This window comes from Castor canadensis, chromosome 8 (assembly GCF_047511655.1).
Source record: "Castor canadensis chromosome 8, mCasCan1.hap1v2, whole genome shotgun sequence".
NCBI lineage: Eukaryota > Metazoa > Chordata > Mammalia > Rodentia > Castoridae > Castor > Castor canadensis.
The window spans coordinates 105,101,082-105,110,859 of NC_133393.1; the positions used below are offsets into that span (position 1 = coordinate 105,101,082).

The 9,778-nt window shown below is 43.6% G+C and overlaps 1 pseudogene; it reads right to left on the minus strand.

Moving 5' to 3' along the window:
* Nucleotides 1-1,626: 1,626 nt before the first annotated feature.
* Nucleotides 1,627-2,081, minus strand: LOC141425549 (probable RNA-binding protein EIF1AD pseudogene; annotated as a pseudogene).
* Nucleotides 2,082-9,778: the final 7,697 nt, after the last annotated feature.

The following is a 9,778-nucleotide window of genomic DNA, read 5'->3' on the forward strand; positions in this document are numbered from 1 at the left end:
CTGCCTAGCAAGCGTGAAGCCCTGAGTTCAAACCCCAGTATGGCCAAAAACAAAACAAAACAAAAAATGGGAGATTCTACAGCATATCTGAGGCTAACACCTCCAGTAATGAACAAAACCATAACCAAACCAAAACCCCAACAAAGTCCTTCAGAAAGCAAGAGGAGAAGAAGGCTCCAAAGCAAAGCACAAGTCCTATTGGCTTGAGATGAAAGTAAAATAATGAGACAATTTGCAGGCACATTCATAGAGATAATGACCAGGTTCCACCAGGGTTAAGATTTTACTAGAGTAGAATGGAGGGAGAGGGGAGTGAAGATGTGGATGATGTAATCAATGCCACACAGGAGAGACAGTTAATGGGGAGAATGTCAGGCTTAGAGGACGATAAAGAATTTTTGCAGAATGAGTAGTTGAGTGAGCAGGAGATGACAAATGTGGTGATGTCAAAGGTCCAGGAAGTATGTAGGAGTGTAGGCAGCAGGCTGGGATAGAAGATACAGGTATTCATGTTGGGGATATCAGGAAACCAGGCAGGGTCACAGTGTCAAACAGCTCCATCATGGGATGTAGAAAATGACCTGGAAAGGGGACTAAGCCTGGAGGTAAGCTCTTCAATAGGATTGAGCAATGCTTAGAAGGTCAATGTTAAAAATGTAGGGAAGAGTATACAGCCAGAGGCAAAAGCTTTCAAGAAGAAATGAGATGACATGGTTTGTAGGAGGGCTGGAGTAAGAGGATCATTTCAGTCCAGGAGTTGGAGACTGGCCTGGCAATGTAGTAAGACCCATTTAAACAAACAACAAACAAATGAATGGATGAATTAATGATGAAGGCAGTGGGGTGTGATGCTCTGAGTAGACGTGAGGAGGCCATGAACCTACCTTCCATTGCCAAGGCACAAAGGGTAAAGGTGAAAAAGCAGCATGTATTCAAAAGGTTATAGGACAGTCAATGCCTTCAGGAAATAAGCAGGTTTCCATTGAAATCAGTGATGGAAAGGATATAAAGTTGGCTGACCATCAGCATGCAGTCTGGAGATGACCGATGATTAAGGGTGGGAAACAGATGGGGTCTACCTGGGAGTAGATACACGGCAGTAGGCGGTAAGCACCCTGGTGGTAAGTGACCACCAGAAAGGCTGGGGAAGTGGTCACAAGGCACCACGGCATTCTTCCTGAGTGTCTCTTACAGGCAACTAGGTTGTAACCCTGAATGTTTGAATGTGTATTTACTGCAAGCAGATGATGAAACGGGGTGCTCCTAGTTGTTAAACACAGCAAGGAGGTGCAGCGCAGGGCCTGGCACTTTCTAAGTGACCAGTGGGACACTGTATGCAAGCTAACCACTGGGGAAGGCTCCAGCCAGTCTTGACCTCCTCCCATTCTGCACACTGGTCCCCAAGGCCTTCATACACCACAGGTCTCTTCACAGACAGCCACTGGGACAATAGTACATGTCACCACCCACTAAGGGTTTAATTGTCTTAGATCAGAAGGTCAATTCAGGGAGGGGCCCTGCTTTGTCCCCATTCTGAGGACATCTTGCAGGGAATCCTGGTAATGTCCAAGCCCAGAGCAGCTGGGGACTAGTCCCTGAGTAAGTGGAGAAGTGGGCCCCCAGATCTCATGCTGCCTTGTCTTCTTCTCTTCCCCCCTCACTCTCATGATACCATCTGTGGTTGGTGCTAACAAAGAGGTCAGAATATCTTCAGAGCCAGGCTCTTCTCCGACCACTATAATTCAGCTGGAAGTTCTGGCTGAGTCTGTCTGTGCCTGTTGTGTTTCTCAGTCACTTCCAGGAAGGCCTCAGGCCAGTGCCCCTGAGCACAAAGTGCAGAGTGCAAAGGAGAGCTGAGAGACCTCTTTGCCTCTTCTGTCTCTTCAGTGGCATCAGAATGAGACAGTCCCCTCTGATCCAGATGTTTTCATGGGATTGGAGTACTTGCTCGTCAGGAAGCCCTACCCTTATGCAGTCTCCATCTCGTGAACATTGTTCCCTGGGGTACTGAGTCCTCCCCATCTGCTGTGTGCTCCCCCAGCACCTCCTTCACCACTCTTCCTCTCGGTGGCCCGAGACATGCTGGTCCTGTCCCAGGGTGGATAGAGATGCAGACAGTCAGCTCCTCCTCCTGAGTTCCTTGGATGGCTCACAAGACAGGACTCCGCTGTAGATGAGGGTCTTGTATCTCTGACCACAGGGTCCCATGGGCACTGCCTGAGCAACCGCATTTTCCAGGGTAGCACTGAGAACTGCTCATCCACAACTCGTTTCTAGGCTGAGCCAAGAAAAGCACAGAAATGGGACTTGCTAATGACCACAAGGTAACATTAGCTTGGATTCTGGGACTCAGCATTCCTGGTTTCCCCAGCCTGGCTACAAGGAGGAGGACTTAAATATCTTAAAATGTCCAGAAACTTGCTTCTGATCACACAAAGAGGCAGTTTACTTGGTATTTGCTTTTGGGAAAGCACAAAAACTCCTGATAACTGCTGGATGCCTGTGGCTCGTGCCTCTTAATCCTTGCTACTCAGGAGGCAGAGAGCAAGAGGATCGCAGTTCAAGCCAGCCTGGACAAATACGTTGAGAGACCCTACTTGAAAAAACTCATCACAAAAAAGGGCTGGTGGAGTGGCTCAAGGAGTAGGCCCTGAGTTCAAACCCCAAACTGCAAAAAAAGAAAAAGAAAGACTCCTGATAATTAAAGTCAACTTGACCAAAAAATGTGCTGTTGATTTAATAGGCCCCACAGCGGTCTGAAGAGTAGCCATTGGTAGTGACCTCGATATGCTTGTCTAGCGTGCATGAGGCCCTGAGTCTGATCCCCAGCACTGCAATAAACAAGCAAACCAAACCAAACCAAACCTGCTGGTATAGTAGGCAAAGTAAAGGACACAGGATGCACAGAGGCATGCACACTGGTCCCCATGGCAACTATGGGAAATGGAGTGCGTCTCAAGTAAGGACGAAAGGTGTTTTGCAAAAAATAAAAGTAGTTGACTTAGAGAGTCACTACAAACACTTTTTTATCTTTTCTCAAAATGACCCCTAAAACTGTTGCATGATCTTTCCATGGATGATAAACCAAGAAAGAAGTGAAAGCTTTCTTCCCCTTGAGAAATCAAAATTTCCCAGAAATGTAGTATATGTTGTTCACATCTACTCCCATGAAGTTCTTTAAAGGAGTCTAGCTCACGAGTAAGGGTTGCACTGTCAGGAATTCTGGCTTCTATTTCCAGCTCTGCTGACAGACGGATGATAAAAGCTCACACGTGTCCGTTAAGCTTTTCCTATCTTGAAGCTGGGAGTGATTCCACTTGCTGCTGCCATTTGTGCTGTAATGTTTTAAAGATGAGTGAGCTGAATTTGCTGCCTGTGATGTTAATTAGGCATTTCAAGCCATCAACCTTTAGTTTTTTTCTTCCAGAAATAAGTGCTGTTTGTGAAGGAGAAAAATTGTAGGAGTGCTGTGATGTTGCTAGAAATTGAATTCCTTCAACAAACGTTTATTATTGGACACCTATTGTGTGCAAGGAACTCGGTTCACAGTTACAAGCATATGCAAAAATGTCTAAGTTATGCTAAATTACGGGTTTTGTCTTCAAGGAACATACAGTTGGATAATGATAAAAATACCTAAAATTTACTGAGAGTATGCAATGTAGCAGACACTATGCTATTTTTACATATCTATACTCATCTATCTATCTATCTATCTATCCACACACATATGTAAATTTATTTAGTTCCAACAACATCCCAGGATGGTAGGGGTTATTTATCATTTAAAAAAAAATCTATTCCTTTGATTTCTTAACTTAAAAAAAAAAAGTAGGTGGCCCAAACAATATATAAACATATGAATAAATGTAGAAACAATAAAAAAGCATTAAAAAATAAAAATAAAAGTAATGCCTGCTAAATATTACCAGTATTTTAAGAGAAGTAAATTAAAGCTTTACAATCCAAGGTCATGAACTTAAATCCACCTGACCCTAGTGGTCTGCCTGATAGAAAAGTCCATGCTCCTGACCACTGCCTCATACAAGTATGGCTTGCCAAGCAACTGGCTCCCACAGCCAGCTTCTAGATTGTGTAAGATAAGGCTATTGTTTTGTTTTGTTTTGTTTTGTTTTTGGTGGTGCTGAGGCTTGAACTCAGGGCCTTTACCTTGAGCCACTCCATCAACCCTTTTTAGTGAAGGGTTTTTTTGGAGATAGGGTCTCACAGACCACTTGCCCGTGCTGGTTTCAAACTGTGATCCTCTTGATCTCTGCCTCCTGAGTAGTGAAGATTACAGGCGTGAGCCACTGGCACCCAAGGTCCAGGTCATGAAGACTCAAGGCCAGAAATCAAGGTGTCAGCAGCGCCAAGCTCCCTCTAAAACACCGGGAAGAATCCTTCCTTGCCCCTTTCCAGCTTCAAATGGTGGCCTGCAGTCCTGGCACTCCTGGCTTGAAGCTGTATCATAATCTCTGCCTCTGTTTTCACATGATCTCTTTTCTTTGTGTGTGTCTGAGTCTAAATTTCTGTTCCTGTAAGCACTCTAGTCATACTGGATTAGGGCCTACCCTAATGACCTTACTTTTGTTTTGGTGAGACTGGGGTTTGAACTCAGGACCTCACCCTTTCCAGAGAGGCGTTCTTACCACTTGAGCCACTCCACCAACCCCTTCTTTTTAATGTTGGGTTTTTCTCCTGATAGGGTCTCCAAACTATTCGCCCAGGCTGGTTTCGAATGGCAATCCTCATGATCTCTACCTCCTGAGTAGCCAGGGCTACCGGCGCCCTGCCTAATGACCTCATTTTAACTTGATTACATCTGCAAAGATCTTATTTCCAAAGAGTCACCTTCACAGGTACAAGGAGTTAGGACTTCAATGCATCTTTTGTGGGCGGTGGATGTATGCCAGGGAGGGGAGCATTAATAAACGTGTGTAAAAATGTATGTACACACTTACATATGTAAAACCTGTGTATTGAGTCACAGTGTAAAATGTGTTCAATACGAGTTGTAGAGAGGGAGAGACAGAGAGAGAACAGATGTACACTGATTTAATCTAACTACTCATCCAATTCTTGATTTCCTGTTGCAACTCAGCAATAGTAGTTCAGTGTACACTGAGCCCTCTGGCTGACTTTCTCTGAGGATACCACATGCTTCTGTGGATGGTGTGGTCAGCTAACAAGACTTGTATCTTGGAAGAATTTATTAGGACTGTACACTTACCTCAAGAGAAATTTAACTTGTTTTTATAGCAGTTTAACACTTTACAGTTTAACACTTTACTTGTGCCAGGTAAAGTGTTCTTTGGAACAAAACATAATACACTTTGAAAGGAATCATACCTAGTGATGGAAATGAGGCTTTTAAAAAGCAGTTATGAAAAACATTGGGCATAGTGGAACACACCTATAGTTCCAGCTACTTGGGAGGTTGAGACTGGAGAATTACTTGAGCCCATGAGTTTGAGACCAGTCTGATCAATATAGTGAGGTCTGATCACAAAACAAACAAACTAATTAACTAACTAACACAGTTATAGGCAAATTTAAGTGTTATGTATTATGAAGACCTCATTGCCAGGAGGATGCATGCTCTCCCGCCCTTTTTTCTCCTCCTCATCCTCCTCTTTCTTCTCCTTCTTCTCCTTCTCCTTCTTCTTCTTCTTTTCTTCTTCCTCTCTCATTTGAAAGCTTTTCAAAATAAATCAAGACTTTTTTATTACAGAGGACAGAAAAATGAGCTAGGTCAAAGACCACCCCCCCAGTCTTTGTTGGGTATGGTGTCATATGTCTATAGACCCAGCACTTGGGAAGCTGGGGTGGGAGGGTCTTGAGTCCAAAGCCACCCTGGGCTACATAGCAAATCCAGACACTTTACTGCCACATCAGCCAATCCATGGGGGTGAAGAAGCCTCCTCTTCAAAAGGTGAACTAGACTCATCTTTCCTTAGGTAATTTCTAAATAAATACCTGTGCCTAGTTTTATTTGAAAAAGGTGTACTATTTTCATCATAGAAGATAATTTGGAGCCCCAAAGACATACTTTGGTTACCTGAATGTTTTTCTATCATCAAGACATCCAGATTGGAAACAAAGTTTCACCAATACAACTCACTGCAGAGATTCTCAGAGGTGGGACTCTGGGGAGCATGGGAGAGGTGTAACTGTTCTAGAAGGAGTTAGAAAAGGAATTCAGGGCCCAGTGTGGTAGAGCATGCCTGTAATCCCAGGATGTGGGAGGTTGAGGCAGAAAGGAGGCTCTCTTTTTTTTTTATTGTTTTATTATTCATTGTGCATACAAGGCTTGGGTCATTTCTCCCCCCTGCCCCTACCCCCTCCCTTACCACCTACTCTGCCCTTTCCCTCTCCCCCCCATCCCCTCAATACCCAGCAGAAACTCTTTTGCCCTTATCTCTAATTTTGTTGAAGAGAGAATATAAGCAATAATAGGAAGGAACAAGTGTTTTTGCTGGTTGAGATAAGGATAGCTATACAGGGAGTTGACTCACATTAATTTCCTGTGCGTGTGTGTTACCTTCTAGGTTAATTCTTTTTGATCTAACCTTTTCTCTAGTTCCTGGTCCCCTTTTCCTATTGGAGGAGGCTCTCTTGATAGCCGGACCCTATCTCAAAAAAAAAAAGATCTTGTTATGAAACAACTTGCCTCCAGACACCCGCCCGCAGGCTGGGTTAGGAGTTGGTACCATCTAATGCACTTCTCTGAGGGACACTTCAGATGTGGAGTGACACATGGCCCCTGCCTGATTTGAACTTCCCACTGCATGAAAGACACTGAAGGTTGAACCAGATAGAGTTCTGATTTGGTTGTGCTATTGATTTCCTTGATTTTGGCTTGTTTGTAGGTGCATTTATTTTCTCACTTTTCACATGGGAAGTCTGGAAGTGTGGAAGGTGCTTCCAGACACCATCCATTTTGGCCTTTGTGGGTTTCTTTTTTTGGGAGGTATTGTTTTGTTTTGGTACTAAGGATTGGACCCAGGGCCTCACTATGCATCTGCTCTACCACTGAACTCCTCTCCACACATGTCAAAGATGCCTTGCACAATCCATGTGCACCTTAACCTAGAGCTTCCATATCCTTAAAGAGCCCTCCACCACCTTTTGTTCATTTGCAAAACATGGAGAGAGATGCCCATCCTTTGTCCCACCTCCACCCTTTCTACCCGAGGCAATGGGAGGAATCTAAAGAGCCTACATGTGGCCTAACAGGCTGCATCTTTGTCCCAGGGTAGAAACAAAGCCATCACTACCTTCTTACACTGCTAATGCAGCTGCTTTGTTTGGATTCTTTCTGAAATTAAAAAGAAAAAAAAGAAGAAAAAAATATCCTTTAAACTCACTGTTAATTAGGCGAAAAGCTCAAGTGTTCTGTGTGAAGTAGGAGAAAACCAAGGCTTCCAGTCATCCAGGAATGGTTGCATACTCTGTAACCTCTTGCTTCCTTTTTCCTCCAGCAAATCCATCTTGTCATTTGTCATCCCACTGTCTAGAAGAAATCAAAGAGCCTGGCAAAAGAGTGGGCTTGACTTTCTGTCCCCCAGTCATGTTCACTCCCTGTTTTCTTTTAAAGCTCACTGGCAAAGTCTTATTTTTTGACATACATGGTAGATTTATCTGTGCTGTCAATATCTGATCAATTTTTATTTTAATCTCTGTCAGCCAATGTTCCAGGCCTTAAATATAACTGCACAGTTCCTGCCCAGAAAGGGTGACATCCAGCTGAAATCATACATTCAGGCAGCCGGTTACAGACACTGACCTTGAGCTACGTTCCTGTGCAGTAATCCAAACCATCTGTAGTCAACAACAATTAAAACCTTCAGATCTCTCAGGCGTTTCCTTCCTCTGATTATAACTTAGGAGTTGCAGAAAAACTCAGAGAGAAACAGTGAAGTAGAGCAGGCGTTGGTACCAGCCTGACTTCTGTAGGGCTGTTCCAAGCAGAGAAATCCCACATTCTGTGTGGGATTTCTTTCTTTCTCCTTTGAAAAGAGAGTCCTTAACTTCTAACAAGCCTTGGGCATTTAATTATTTTTTATTCTCTCTTTGCACAGAGGGAAGAGGGATCCTTTCTTTGTGGAGCCAGAGTCAGGCAGAACTATGAGGTAAAGTTTGTTCAGGAGATCTCATGTCTCCCATTCCACACTTCCCGTTTGGCCTTTCCTGCCCACTTTCTATACCTCAGAGGTCTTGCTGCTGCCATATTACTACAGAATTCCGGACTAAAAAGAGAAACAAAAGTCAGTGTTCTAGTCATTACCACCTTCTCCCCACCAACAATCCACATCTTCACCATTGTGGTATTTCTATGAATTCCAAAGGAAATGCATATAAAAATGCAGTCAAGCATCTGTTTTAGCCCATTTTCTGTTGCTGTAGCAAAATGCTTGAGATGAACTAATTTATAGAGAATTTTGTCTTAATTTAAAATTTATAAATTTATAAAGAAATTTGTCTCATGGCTCTGGAGGCTGGGACATCCAAGAGCATGGCACCAGCGTCTGCTAGGAGGACCATCTTGAGCATTGGTGGTAGGCATGGCAAGACACAGTAAGCATGCCAGCTCTGGACTATAAAGCCACAAATGCCATCATGGAGGCCCCACCCTCATGACCTCATTGAATCCTAATTGATTTCCCAACTCCAAATACTATTGACATATAAATTTGGGGATTAAGTTTCCAAAGTCGGATTCTGGGGGACATAGTCAAACTACACCAGTGTCCATGCAAGACACATCCAGTGTCTTGGGAGCTGGAGGTGAGGAGGGTAAGGGAAAGCCCTAAAAGATAATAGATTTCCAATGGAAAACATCAAAGCCTTAGCAACTTCCTGGGGGAGAGGAAGCCTCCAGGAACATTGTGGGAAAACCCAGGATTCTTTGATCTCTGACTCTCCAGTAGGTTGGAGGCTGTCCACTTCAATGTACAAGCACCAGTGGGGATTTCCTGAGCTATCATGGAAACATCCAAGATCATAACGAGTTCTTACCTGACTGTACCAGGCTAAGAGGAGAACTAAGCCCTAAGATTTCACAGAAGAGCCAGTGAGAGAGGCCAGTAAGATTTCAATTTCAATCAGATGCCAGTAAGAGAGGTGTGGCAGGGAAATGAGAATTTGCTTTCTCCAAGGTTTTATCAGCATTTGTCCGAGCCTTGCTAGGCACGTCTTTAACCATAGTCACGACAGAGTGTTAGTGTCTACAAAACAGTTATGTCATGTCTCAATTGATCCTCTTTAGAATCTTATGAACTAAGCATCTTCATTATTTTTAAATAATTAGAAATGAAAATCCTATAAACTCACTCTCTAGAGATGACTTACACTACCTCTGATTTATGTTACCTATGGGAATATTATTATCCTCATTTTGCAATGAGAAAACTGATTCAGAAAAAGTAAAATACCCGAAGCTACACAACTGGGAAGACAAACGTTCTAGCTCCAGGTTTGTATGCTCTTACGAGTCTACTTTGCATATTCTACGCTCACACTTTTTCTCATGGAGTGGTAGTTGCGTGTATATGGTTTTTTTACATTTTTTTCTCCAAAGCAGGGTTGGGCGCTGGGGTTGGGCATGCCTAATAGTTGGAGAACAGGATAGAATGGCTATTTTATCTACAAGATGGCAAGCTGCCAGCCTGGTGGTGTCATGGTCTCCTGCCTTTCCCTTGTTGGGGTAAGGGACAGATGCTTCTAGTACACAGGGTGGTGTTTGACTAGTATTTGCCAGGCTGCTGAGTGTCCACAT